Raw genomic sequence first — 14151 nt, 5'->3', positions numbered from 1 at the left:
GCTGCTGAGGAGGCCATCAGGGCAAGTCAGAATTTGATGGATGACCCCTGGCTTTTCCCTATCCTTTCAGAAACACAATTAGAAACGACCCCACTTCTGACCTCCTTCTGCCCTGGGGGTCACTGTCATGTGACTTAGTGCCTCCCCTGTGTCCATCTTGTCCATCCAGGGTCTCCATCTGCCATTACGTCCCCCGTAGGATGGGACACAGGGGCCGGGTGAACAGGGGTCTCCCAGCCCCCCTGCCCTTGACCCTCTTTTTCTTCTTGTCCAGTTGTCTTTTCCAAAGTCAATCCGTTGACTCTTTTTTTATATGGCTGTCTTTTTCTCTTACTGTGCGTGTTGAGATAGATACACCGAATTTACTACGTTGAGAAATAATGAACACACCACACAATTCACCTATTTAAAGTGTACAATTCAAAGTGTTTTAGTATCTTCACAGGGTTGTGCAGCCATCACCACAATCTAGCTTTAGAACAGTTTCGCCCCCACTAAAGAAAGAAACCCCGTACCTATTAACAGTCATGCCCCAGTCTCCCCCTCCCCCGGTGTCTCCCCTCCCCAGCCCAAGGCCACCCCTCATCTACTTCCAATCTCTATAAATTTGCCTGTGCTGGACACGCCATTTCATATAAGTGGAATCATACTTTATGTCCTCTTTTGTGCCTGGCTTCTTCCACTCAGCATCATAATGTCGTCTAGGTCCATCCACGTGGTAGCGTCTCCGTTCATTCCAAGTAAATGTCCGTGTGCGTGGACATACGTTTTCAGTTCTCCCAGGTATATACTTAGGAGTGGAATTGTGGGGGCTGATGGTCACTCTAGGATCAGCCTTTGGAGGAACTGCCAGACTGCTTCCCAAAGAAGCTGCACCATTTCCTGTTCCTGCCAGCAGGACGTGAGGCTTCCCTCTCTATAGCCTCGCCAGCACTTGTTATTACCGCTCCTTCTTATTGCAGCCATCCTCGTGGGCATCAAGTGGCGTTCTGTGATGGTTTTGATTTGCCTTTCCCCACCGACTAATAATGCTGAGTGTGTTTTCATGTGCTTATTGATATTTGCATATCTTCCTCGGGGAAGTGTCTATATAGATCCTTTGTTCATTTTTTTTTAATTGGGCTATTTGCCTTTTTATTTTCTAGCTGTAAAAATTCCTTTAATAGTCTAGATATGAACGAGTCCCTTTTAGATGTGTGATTTGCACTTCTGCTCTCCTGTTCAGTGAGTCACTTTTTTTCACTTTTTAGGTGGTGTCCCTTGCGGCGCAGAAGTTTTCAGTTTTAAAGAAGTCCAATTTATCTGTTTTCTTCTTGGCTGCTTGTGCTTTTGATCTCGTATCTTAGAAACAATTGTCCAATGCAAGGATGGGAAGAGTTAGCTCTATGTTTTCTAAGAGGTTTTTCTTTTCTTTCTTTCTTTCAGTTATTGGCTCTTCCATTTATGTTTTCAATCTGTTTAGAGCTAATTATTATATATGGTGTGAGGTAGGGTGTCTGTCTTCATTCTTTTGCTTGGGGACAGCCAGTTACCCTGGCACTATTGGTTAAAAAGCCTCTTCTTTCTCCCCAATTGCTTTGTCACCCTTATCTGTAGTGTTTAAAACGTTTTTTAATTTCTCAGTGCCTTCAAGAGGCACTGACCATGCATCTTGGACTTATCTTTAAATTGTTCCTTCATTAGCGAAGAGTCTCATTGGATTTTTTGTTGTTGTTGTTGTTGGAAGTTGACATATACGCAGCCATATTTGATTTCTTAGGAGTGGTGATGGCGCAGCCCAATCTTGGTGGTTTACCTCTCGCTCACGCTGCAAGTCCAAGGCCAGTTGGAAGGGAGGGCTCCACTCGTCACAGTCCCTGGGGACCCGGCCTGGTAGAGTCCCCTCTGCACAGAAACAAGCTTCCCCAGTTGCTGGGGCTAGGGAAAAAGAATGTGGTGGGTGGCTCACTGGTTCTCGGAAATTCCCAGGCTGCTCACTTAAACAAATGGTGCGAAATGGTCCAAGAGCTTCTAGGTACTTGGAGAACCATTGTTGTAGGGCGGAGTGAGCACAGGCTTGAAACTTGAAACCTGGATCTGCTGCTTACCATCTGTGTTTTCTTTGGCCAAGTTATCTAATGTCTTAAATCCTTTGTTTTTTTTCCCCTCTATGTAATATCCAACCGGCAGGAAAAATAGCAGCTGTGTATGTGAGTGTCTAGTGTGACAGCAAGTGGGTGACAGGCACCCAGCTTATGGTGGCTTCCTTCTCCCTCACCTGCAGGAACCACCACCCCCGGGGCTCGTCAGACCCTCAGTGGAGGTTAGGGCTGGGATGAGGACTCACCGTATCTGCTTTAAGGGGCGCAACTTGCATTTGGTCCTGGGTGCCGCCAAGTGGACCCGTCACCCAGCAAAGTTTTCTTTTTCTCTATTTTAAAAAATGACCCAGGTATCCTCAAAGCCCCATAAAATCTAGTGTAATCACCCACTTGAAGCACACACCTGCCCTACCCTGTCATTTCCTAACCTGAAGAAAGGAACATGAACACCCACCAGGAAAGACAGCCTTTGGGTACTTGGTTTCAGCCTGCAGTCAGAGCTCTGAGCTGGCTTCAGAAGCACCCAGCTCACCCCACCCAGCTCCATCTGTCTTTTTATGCATGGGCCCAAGGAGGGCATGTGCTCTGTGGCCTCCATCTGAGATAGAGGTGCCATGGGAATCAGGGTGTCCGATCTTCCAGGAGGGGAAAGGCCCCACCCAGACCACAGTCACAGGGCTTTCCCCCTGCAGAAACGCCACCTCAGGCCGCCTGAAAAAGAGAGCTCCAGGCCGCTGAGTCCAACTCTGTCCTCAGGGCACAGCCATTGGGCTGAAGCATCCAGGATATGACCTTTCCCATATGCTCCGCGGACATGGGGCCACTGGTGGGAAAGTGAAGGGTCATGGGTTCCCCCGAACTCCTTCTCAGGCAGCTGAGATGCCCAGGCCTGAACCTAGAGTTAAACCCCTGCCTTTGTCATCAAACCCAAGAACAGAAACCTCCCCAGCTGAAAGACGCAGATATCTGGAGGGGCTCCCAATCTTTGGCTGGGGTCCAGGTGCCGGAACCAGATCCCATCATCCCTGGTGCCCCGGTGCAGTGCCCCTCAGCACCCCGCCTCCCGGGCTGGTCTCTGTTGCTCACAAGCCACTCAGAGTCATTCTACAGACTATCAGTCATGTATTCCCAGCATGCCGGCATTGTGCGAGGTGCCAGGATAAGTTAAGACTTCGTTCCTATTCCCGAGTAACAACTAACTTTTTAAAAAACACCTTTTATTAACATACCCACACAATATACATATGGAAGAGCACACATATAAGTATGTGAAACTCAGATCACAAACTGAGTTCTCACACACTAAAGCCAGTACCCAGCTCAAAACCACAACATGATCAGAAACCTGAAGCCTCCCTCCCTCCTTTCTAGTCACTACTCCCTCCCACCACCCCCAAGATGCCCTAACTGCTAATAGCAACAAGAACCCACTTGTATTGAGTGTCCTCAGGCGCCAGGCACCTTGCACCTACCTATGGACTCCTTCAACTCTCACCCACGGACAGAAAGGCACTTGGAGTGCAGCAGGGCTAGCAAGTGGGAGAATTCTAACTTTGAATCTAGGCAGCTTGTGTCCAGAGTCCTTGACATTTGACTACAACCCTGACCTCCATTGCCGGCCTCGGAACAAATAGAACCTCCTTGCTGTGCGCTTAATATGGATGCATTTTTAACAATGCTCCCAGGACAGTTCTGCTGAGAGTGTCAGGAGGAGCCCGGAGTGTAGGGTGGGGCGGGGGCGCTGGAGCCAGACCTTACCGAATGGAAAGGAGTGCGCCCAGCTGAGAAAGGGGGGAGGGGTGCAAGGTAAGCAGAGTTGGGAAGTGCAGGGGTGCTTTGCCTTGAGAGTGGGTTAGAGGCACACGGGGGCAGGAAGATGAGGACTTACTGGAGCAGGATTGTGAGTGTGTTGGGGTGTTCTGACTTCACCAGGCCCCGCCAGTGAGGGATTTTTCCAAGCTTTAGAATCCGTGGTCAGCCCCCAATAGTGAGACCTGGCACGGCGGTGTGAACAAGACCGAACCCAGCCTTGCCTGGGATGTCCTTGGCTTGGCCTCTAATGATTCATTTTTGGTTGCACAGATTTTAAGGGCTGTGCAAAATGCACTGGTTGTTTTCGTGTGTGTTTGGGTAGGGTAAAAAAAAAAAAGAGAGAGAGAGACCACACCTCCATATTTTGAAACTGTTACTAACCTAGATGGCAGAGACAATTTTAAAGATAACTGACAATACAAAGGAAAAAAAAAGATGGCCTCAATCACAAGTCCGCATGGGTCAAGCACTCTGTATGCATGGCCGGCAGGGTAGGTGGTGGAGCAAATGAATAAGAGCAGAACCCAGAAAAGAGGGGCGGGGGGTCGTCCACTGGGATGCCTGGAAGGCTGTTGGGAGATGGTGAGTCTTAATGGAGAGGTGCGACTTGGACTTGGGGTAGGAGGCAGGAGATGGAAGGCAAGAGGCTATTACGCATAAGTATTCAAGTGAGAAACCCGAAGCCAGAACTTTTGGACACCAGGGTTAGACCCAAGGAGCGGGCAGAGGCCCTGGAACTCCAGCTAATGAGCTCGGGAACCAGAGCCTTAGATGCTCCTGAACTCCTCCCAGGGGAGCCGCTCTTCTCCGTCACTGCCAGACATCCTCGGCCGCGCCCTGTCCGACGCCTGGGGCCCCTTCGCACTCAGGACCTGGGACCCACCCAGTGTGCTCTCGCGTCCTCCTGGGCGCCTCCCGGCTTCTCCGCCGTCGGCCGCCTCCCCCGCCCTGCACCCCTCCTTCCCGCCTAGCCTTCCTTGCTGCCCCGCTCGCGGCTCGGCTCAGCGCAGCGCAGTGCCGGCTCCTCCCGCGGCTGCATTGCAGACGCTATCGCCGCAGGGTGCGCCAAGGCCGTGCAGGGAGCCCGAGCCCGGGTACGCAGGGGCCCCGGGGCGCGAATCTCTCACGCGGACCCGACGGCGCCACGGAGCCAGGAGTCCGCGGGCCGGCCCTGGGATGGCTCCGCGGGCTGGGCACACGAAGCCGTGCGCCCTCGCCGCGTGGCACGGGCCCCGGAGGAGGCCTTATGGGGCTGTGGGCCCAGGTGCTGCCGTCGAGCTAGGAACCGTCCCTGCCTTCGAGCGGACTGCGGCCGCCCCCCTGGTGGGCCTCGCGGAATCCGGGCGGGGATCGAGGCCACGCCGTCGTGAGGGGTCGTAGCCTGCCCGGACCTCGCCTACGGGCGCCAAGGGCCGCAGGACCGCGCTACGCCCGCACCGTCCGGGCCCGGCCCGCCGCCGTCCAGCGCGGCGCCGCGCGGCTTGGGCGCAGTTCCGGCGCAGTCCCCGCGCCGAGCGGCTCGGTGCCCCACACCTGCCTCTGCCCGGCTCCGGGTGACGTCGCGCCTTCGGATTGGCCCGCGGGCGGGGCCGAGGCCGGTGAGCTCACCGCCGCGCCCCGCCATTGGCCCGAGTGGCGCACCCGGGGCCGTGGCGGGGAGACAGCGGTACCCGGAGCCCGAATCGTTCCAGCTGCGGTGTGTGGAGCTGAGCGGGTCGGGCCGGGCTGGGTTGTCGGGACCAGGCCGGGCGGGGCCGCGCGGGAAGAGGAGGAAGATTCAGGCGGCTCGGCGCCAGCGCGACTGAGTGGTAGCTCTGCTCCCCAAGTCCGAGTGAGTATGCGTGAGGCCGAGGGGAGAGTCGGCCCCGCGCGTGCGGTCGAGGGCGGCGGCCGGCGGGGGCGCGCGGGGCGAGCGGGGGCGGGGCAGGGGGCGCGCGCGCCGCGACCAGGGCGTGGGGAGCACGCGTGCTCGCGGCGGGGGGCGCGGGGGCGCGCGTGTTTACGCTGGGGAAGCGGGTGTGAGAGGTGGGTGCGAGGGCACGCGCGTCTGAGGAAGAGGGGGTCCAGAAGGTGAGGGGCGCGCGTGTTTACTCGGGGGAAGAGAGTGTTTTGACGCGTGAGTGCGCGTGGGGACCGGCGTGTGTTGACAGGGCGCTTGTGAGGGAGGGGCGATGGGATGAGTGTGCGGGGCGCGTGCGGATGGCGCGCATGTTTGAGGAGTGGGTGTGCGGGCACGCGTGTTCGCGGAGCAGCGGGAGCGCGCTTGTTGGTGGAGAGCGAGGGACTGAATGGATTTTGTGGCGCGGGGGCTTGGAGGCCGGCGTTTGTTGATAGTGCGCGCGTGTCTGCGAGAGAAGTGCGTGGAGTGGGTGTGAGGTCACGCGGATTTAGGGAGCTAGGCTGAGCGCGCGCGTGTTTCTACAAGGGCGGGAGTGGGTGTGAGAACAGGCGTGTGTGCGCAGGGCAGTGGGAGTGTTGTGGTGAGTGACGGTGGCGGGCGCGCCTGCGGGGAGTGGCCGCGTCACGGCGGCCGCTGGGGGCGGTGGGGCCGCTGGCTGGTTTTTGTCTGTGAGGCGCGGCGCGGCGGGCTTTTCGGATCCAGAGCTCTCTCCCGCTGCCGGGCGGGAGGGCGGGGATGAGGGTAGGGACAGGTGTCCCCTCGGCGGGGAGAGAGACGGGAACAGGTGCCCCTTCTGCAGGGCACGGGGAGAGAGGTGGAGACAGGTGCCCCCTCGTCGCAGCGTGGGGAGAAGGGCTGGAACAGGTGCTCCCTTGGGGTGCTGAGAGAGGCGAGAAGGGCCGGGACAGGTGACCCCTTGGTGGGGCGCGGGGAGAGAGGCTGGAATAGTGTCCCCTCCGCGGAAAGAGAGGCGCTCAGCCGGGGCGCTTCTGCAGGAGAAGGCGGTTGGAGGCTGCATTTCTTAGCAGGCCAATGGAGTGAATGAACGTTTTATTAATCCGTGCGTAGAGCTCAGCGGGGAAAGTTGGTTAAATTCAGAGACTGAAGGTTTGGAAGAACTTCCTGAGAGGTTTGCTCACCTGCACACCTGGGCGGGAGAAGCGCCTTGACCTGTGCTCCCACCAGCCAAGCTCTGGTGGGCTGGAATAGAAGCTGTTATCTTCTTGCTTTTATAGGATCTCGTGATTTGGTTTCCTAGGTATTGCGCAACGTTAGGGGCAGCTTCAGTGTTGGAGACCATTTCAAATCTCCCTAGATCTCTAACGGGCGTCACAGCAAATTTCTCTACAAATTGGGCAGCTAAATAAATTTCTGAAACTAGAATACTCTTGCAAATTATTTTCTTAAGCAGTCGCTTCACCAGGAAATGCTGATAATTTTAAACTCTATTTTGTCTGCTATGCTTTGAAGATTTCTGTTGGCCTGAAGTCATATTAGCAGAGTAAATGCAGTAAACATGAGAGTTCTCGGATGGTTACAGAAATGCCTCGTGTAGTTGATTGAATGAATGCATTATATTTTTTTTCACCAGAGAGGCCAGAACCCAAAACATTACATTTGTGCTGCCAAAAAATTTTGTCCTATGTGGTAAATGGCTGGGCTGTATATAATGTTCTTTTTCTCTTGCTCCTTAAAAAATCCTGTCACCTGGAGAAACCATCACCTGGGAACCCAATAAAGAGAAACACATTAAAGCAGTAGCACTCTCTGCATGGCTTGTGCTTATAGGAAGATACTATGTTAAGACCAGAATAAGATGATAGCAAATAAGCTCATGTTTCTCTTTACGTTTGACATAGGGAGGAGTGACTTAGGGAGTAAACCCTGGGTTTACTTACAGGACAGGCGTTTACCAAATAAATTTAGATTAGTAATGGGAGCAAGCAGAGGACTGCTGCAAGTTCCTAAGGGACCTCAGTTTGGTCACCCCGATTAATAATATTTCAGATAACCTAAGCAGAAACACAAGATTTAATCGGAGTCAGCCACAATATTTTATTATTTAAGTATTTTAAAGAGTCCTGCTTTTGTGAGGAGGACACACAGACACGCTGTCATTTTCTCTAGTCCAGTATTCAGGGCTCTGTTTGCTGGGCCTGTCCGTCTCTGACGGCAGCTGTCACCGCTGCAGTACGTGCCTGTCGACTGGAACACAGATAACAGGTGGAACTGGGAACTGTTTACTTCCTGCGACATAGATGGTGAAGTTAACAGAGTTGGTTGACACTGAAAGTTTCCCCCAGGGAAAGGTGTGAAGCGCTCACTGGTGGGTGAGAGAGTCCACTGCTCAGTTAAGGAGGGGAGGTCCCTCTTCTTGTGTGCAGCACACGCAGAGGAAATGCACATTTTGGGGGATGTTGCGTTTCCTTTGGGAATGGTTGGAATTTTTCTTCTCTGCTTTGATCACGGCTGTCCTGAACTTCTGAAGTTGCAGAATTGTGTCTGAGGAAGAATTGTTCATGTGTTGATTGCAGACACAACTTTAGGTATCACACAGAACAGTCAAAAAAAAAAAAAAGGAAAAGAGAAAAGGTCATTTTGTTCAGCGTGGCAGTTCCATAGCCCGCACAGTGGTTTCTGGAAGTTCTTTATTGTCCCTTCCCCAGCCCTGGTCCCAGCTGTTCATGGTGTGCCTGCAATGTCTTCTCACATTTAAAGGGCTTTGCTTTCTCTGACTTAAAGTGATTTAATGTCTGTATTCCATTGATCTTGTCAAAAGGAGGCTCCCTGAGTGGTGCCAGGTCTTCGGTGTTAAACGTCCACCGTGGCCTCCTGTCACAGCTCGATGTTTGAGAGCTTATTTCACTTCTGTAGTCCTTTGCCGGAAAGCTTTTGGCATCCACACGTGACCTAGGTTGATGAGTGCACACCTCAACGTGTTTTCAAAAAGTGGTTTAAAGGAGCTGACAAAGAAATATATTGCACAATGAAGAAAGATAGAAAGAGAAGAAAGGAAAGATCAAGCACAAGGGAAGTGAGTGTCCAGGAAGAGGAAATGGCGGACAGTGAAGTTTGTAAACAACGTCCATTCCATGAAATCTTACCTTCCAGCGCCAGGCTGTACCCTGAGCCCCAGGCTTCTTGCAATTGTGGAAGAAGTGACGTCGGGGTTAATTTTGTCTCTCTGACGCCTCTCAGACAGTGAATTTTCTTATCTTTCATGTATTTTCTGACAGCAGTGATTAATTGTTAAGTGATGACGGGAGAAGCCCTAGAGGAGACGCATTGAATCACCTTAAACACTAGGTGTTAACATGAGTCACATTTGGCATTTAGAAAGTGCTTAGGGGGCTGGCAGGGTAACACAAACGGGTCACCACCTCATCATGGCCATGAAGGTCTTCAGTTGATGGGCTTATCCCCTTCCCCAATGGATGGCCCTGACATCATAGGACCAAGTTTTCTTTGCTCTTTTCTGATGCACCTAGATTTGCGTTTGCACACAGCAGGCAGACCATCGGATTTGATGGCCAAGCAGCCTTTACCACCAGGAAGTAATTGCTCTCCACCCCCTAAGCAACATAACGCCCTAGCTCATTACAACCACTGGACCATACTTTGTAAATACAAGGGGCTTTTATTTTTTCATTGGGAAGGGGGTGTATGTGTAGACAATGCCAGTATAATCTTGCTTGATGCTTCATTTTAGTAAAGTTCTTCTCATGTACCAACTGAAATTTTAGCTTCAAAAGTATGTCATGGTACCGATAATTGGCTTAATTTTATATTGTCTTATACGCGTTGGAAGTAGATCCTAACATTAGTCATATGACGAACAGAGAGGTAAGTCATCAACACACATTAAGCACCTACTGTATGTCAGTTGTTAAACAAATTATAATTAATAATTAAACATTAACTTGAGGAAGGTGAACTCTGGAAGGAATTTAACCAGGGTAAAAGTTTATAGGAATTAAACGGCTGATGGTAAATTTATGTAACATTTTTGTGATGTGGAAAGAGCAGACAATGGAAATCAGTTTCTCCAAATATATTAAATGAACATGTAGCAACCACCCAAATTAGCCAGTTAGTCTCTTTTTTTTTTTTTTCACTTGTGGTCTTCTACCTGACTTTGGCCACCCTCCAAACCTGACCCTACTCTCTCAGCCAGCCTTGTGCTGTCCCCCGACAACTACCTAGCACAAACCCTCCATTGCAGTCTGGCTGGTGTTGACCCCCGCCCCACACTCCATGCTAAATTCTGCGGCCTAGTCCTTGAGCCCAACTTGAGTCTTACGTCATTAACAAAGCCTTGCCCTTCACCGCCCCCTAGGTTAGACCTGTGGCTTCTCTGCAGGCAGAGCCGCACCTCCGCTGGACCCTCCCCTCCAGCCTGAGCCTGGGGAAAGCTGGAGGTGCAGTTTCATTAGGACCGTCAGTCAAAGAAAGATTATATGCGTGGTGTGGATACAGTGAGGAGCAGGCAGTGCATTCCGTCAGGCCTGAACCAAACCCGCCTGATCCTGTTTCATGCATTCAGTTCAGCCTCGTCTGTTGGTAGTTTAGGCACCAACTCTGCAGCTCTCCCACTCAGGTCAGCTCAAGCTCCCTGGTGGACGTGAGTGTTCACGGAAGTGGTCTAGAGATGGCCCCCGGAAGGCATGGCCTGCACAGGGTAAAGTGGATAGCCAGGTCTGACACCTGAGTCATCTTTCCGGAGACCTTAAGACTGGCCAGAGGCTTGCTATCTGGGAATGTGTCTAAATAACAGCTTGTCCGCTTTGATTTTAATAATTAGCCAGGTGAGGGCTGGGTTTCTGTTTTGGCTCGACCGCTCACCCAACGAGGAGTATCAGGTACGTCGTCTTATATCTCCCAGTCTCAGCTCCGTCCCTGTTTCCTGCTGTCAGTGGTGGTTCAGGAAGTCAGTGGTCAACATCAGCTGGGTTTTAAAATCAAAGTGCGTTGCACCTAGTAAGGGGAAGTTCTGTCCCCAATGTGTGTGTGTGTGTGTGTGTGTGTGTGTGAGAGAGAGAGAGAGAGAGAGAGAGAGAGTGTGTGTGTGTGTGTGTGTGTGTGTGTGTGTACGGGGCTGTGCTTCTCCCTATGGGTCACAGTCAGAGCCCCTGGACCAGGTAACTCCCACGTTCTCTTTAAATCTCATTGTCCTGCAGTGAGTCCCGCGAGACGAGACGTATTTGTTGTTATGATAGTCAATTTGGAGTAACCTAAGGCCCAAAGGAGTTAAGTACTTCTGTACGTAGATAACTCAACAACAGACGGTCCTCAGCTAGGCTGGAGCTCAGTTTACCTTTTCCTGTTTTTCTGATTTTTCTGGGCCATCAAAAATGTTTCAGGTAAACATGACTGCTTACTTCTGCCATAATTTAGCCCATGTTTCATAGAAAAAGTCCAATAATGATATTTGTTTCCTACTTTTAAGGCATATTTACTGACATTGAATATTTTTTTGTTTGTATGTGGAAGTAGAACACTCCTAATATTTATTTAGCAAAAGGGTTCACATTTTAATTAATAGATTTTTCCTTAGAACTCCCTCTCCTTTTAGCAGAGCTCTAACTCAAACGGACCCATGTGAAAAAGGGAATTTATTGACCCTTGTGATGTCTAGTTTTGAGGTTGTCTTCGGGTACCGCTGGTTCCAGATGCTTAAGGGATGTCGTTAGGAAGCTCTCATTGCCCCTCTGGGCTCACCCCTCCTCTAGCTTGCTGTTATTCTCGGTCAGGGGTCGCCAAAGTGGTAGCAAGATGGCCCCCTCAAAGCTCCAGGCTTAGATTTTGCCGTCTTTTGTCAATATGTCCTGGCACACAGCACTTCTTTCCTGGTAGTTCCGGGAAATGTTCTGTTCTTCTTCCCCCCCCCCCCCCCGGACTCCCAGGTCCAGTCACTTGAGTGAGAGGAGGCCATGCTCGCATTAGCGAGGCCTGGCCCCGAGCCAAGAGTTGAGGTCAGCGCCGCCTGAAGCGGGCACAGGGCTGGAGCAGCTCCCGAAGGAGGACAGAGGCCCCCTGGTCAGGGAAGGAGAGAGGGTGCCCGCTGGGCAGGCGTACTGCGAGGGAGCCGGCAGTGTTCCACCTTCACCCCCGGAGGTCCCGTCCCCGAAGGAAGCACCGTTCACACTGAAACGGCAGAGGCTCATAGTGAGACGCACTCCGTCATTTTATCCTGCGGTCCCCTACACAGGAGGAGACCCCGGGACTGTCCCCTCTCCGTGAGCCCTGCAGTGGGTGCCGACTAGCAAATCGTAGGACTGTTTTTTTCAAAACCTATGGTTTAAGTCCTTAATATTCCACACCGTGGTTTGGATTAATCAGCAATTCTGTTTAAATATCCATTTGTCTCTTCTACTAAAAGAAACCATTCATTTCACTAGAGCCAGAATCAATGCCCCTGGCATTTTTTTTGTGTGTGTATGAAAAATGTTTCATCTAATGCAAGAAGGAGGAAGTGCTCAGCCTAAAACTGATGATATCCTAAGTCAGTTCCCTTTTCCTTCAGGAAACATAAATCTGTGGCACCAGATCAGCGGTGCCACAGACGGTAGGTAGGAACCCAGGCGAGCCTGAAACAAAGATCTTTCTGAATCCCTAATAGATTCTCTGTATCTGCAGGAGAAAAATAATTAAAGTGTATAGATACCATAGTTTTCGTTCCATAAGAGGCACCTGACCATAAGACACACCTAGGGTTTTAAGGAGGAAAATAAGAAAAAAAAGTATTGTGAACCAAATGGTGTGTTAAAATATTTAATAAAATATACCACAGTAATATTTCAACAATGTAAATTCAACAGCAGTATTAACAGCCATTAGCACTGTTACTAACAAATGAGAATAGATGTTAATGTTCAAATACTCTTAGTTGTCTGGGAACCCGCAGCAGCTAAAAAAACAACAAAAACAACAACATTCGCTTCATAAGACGCACAGGCATTTTCCCCTCCACTTTTGGGGAAAAACGTGCATCTTATGAAGAGCAAAAAATACAGTACCTATCCCCTATATACCATAAAACATTACATAGAATACATTATCCACGTAATATAGAAATATATAATACACACTTAAGGTTACAAAACAGAGGAAATAACAGACTTCACTTGCCTATTAAAAACCCACTAACGACAGAAAGCTTTTCCTTCAGAAAACATAAAACACTCAACTCACCAAGTTTTAGATTTAAAAGTCAGGATTGTGAACTATGTTCAATAAAGAACAAGCAGTAACTAACAGTGTTGATGCCTCTGAAGCCTCCAGTGTAACCCTTGACTTACACCCAGTGGTCAAAGACCTGTGACGTTGGACCCTGCCAGACTTTTGTTGAATTACTTTCGTGAACTGGTGCTAAGGTGTTCTTTAGTACTGAACAATCACTCGTGGTCATTTGAGAGAGCCACTATAGCCTTTACTGCAAGGACATGGATGCCACAGTCTCTTCCCTATCAGGATCTGTGCGAGGAATTTCTTCCCGATCTCAGTACCAGGAGGAGCCATGCTGTCCAGAGCAAGGGACAGTGATCTTGAAACAGATTCCCTCCCTTTCTGCTTTGTTTGCGGAGTTCAGCCAAATCTGGGACTCACGGCCAACCATTTGGGGGGACTTGGTACGCGTTTTCTGCTTAACAGCTCCATCTGAGTTTTGTTTGATGCTTCTCACAAATCTTGCTCTTACCTCATGTTGTTAACCAAAAGTATTTTTTATCAGTCCCCTCAAACAGAGGTACCCGGATCCAGGGTTCTTCCCAGTCACGTGAAGGCAAGTAGGGGATAGCGAGGTCCAGGGAGGATGAACAAGGGCAGGAAGGGGCAACGGGAAAGATGAGGAAGAGGAGAGAAATGGAGCCCGTGGGATGTGGGAGGGACTTGCGGTGGACAGCTCCCGGGGTTCACGACTCCCGGGTTCACGCCCGCTGCCCTTTGAGTTGGTTATGGTTCTTTAATTCCATTGCTTAACTGCTCCCCGATCTTTAGATCAACCACACCCCACATGGGAAAATTGAAGAAGCCCAACCTGGGGATGTCCATGAGGATAGCAAGACACCTTAGCCCCACATTGTAGGAAATCCCCGTTCAGTGAAAAACACAGTTAAGTGTTTAGCTTTGCCCCCATATCCAAGGGTTGTTTGAAGACTGGCCTCAATGAGACATCCATTCAACCCCTCACTGGTTCGGAATTTGCCAGAATGTGCGGATTGCTCTCGTTTAGGGGTAGAGGGCTAGACTGGTCTAGGGGTACAGGGCCGGAGGGAGAGGTAGCATGCCAGTTACCGCCTCCCAGCCCAACATGGTCGTGGGCAGCATGCAGGCACCAAACAGCGGCCCTTGATGAGTTCT

General features: G+C 50.9%; 1 protein-coding gene across 7 annotated transcripts in view; it reads left to right on the top strand.

Annotated features, from left to right (window-relative positions):
- Window positions 1-14151, top strand: part of LOC136331685 (calmodulin-binding transcription activator 1-like) — a 724201-nt gene that overhangs the window by 665609 nt on the left and 44441 nt on the right. The window contains exon 1 of one of the 7 annotated variants that reach the window (XM_066270568.1): window positions 5580-5724. The exons of the other annotated variants lie outside the window; for them this stretch is intronic. The gene's annotated coding sequence lies outside the window, so the exon portion shown is untranslated. Of the gene's footprint in view, window positions 1-5579; window positions 5725-14151 lie in introns of those variants that run through there. 7 annotated transcript variants of the gene reach the window in all.

Source organism: Saccopteryx bilineata, chromosome 3, assembly GCF_036850765.1.
Source record: "Saccopteryx bilineata isolate mSacBil1 chromosome 3, mSacBil1_pri_phased_curated, whole genome shotgun sequence".
Taxonomy (NCBI): Eukaryota; Metazoa; Chordata; class Mammalia; order Chiroptera; family Emballonuridae; genus Saccopteryx; species Saccopteryx bilineata.
Note: the sequence above shows the minus strand (reverse complement) of the source record. Positions and strands in the feature narration are given on the sequence as shown.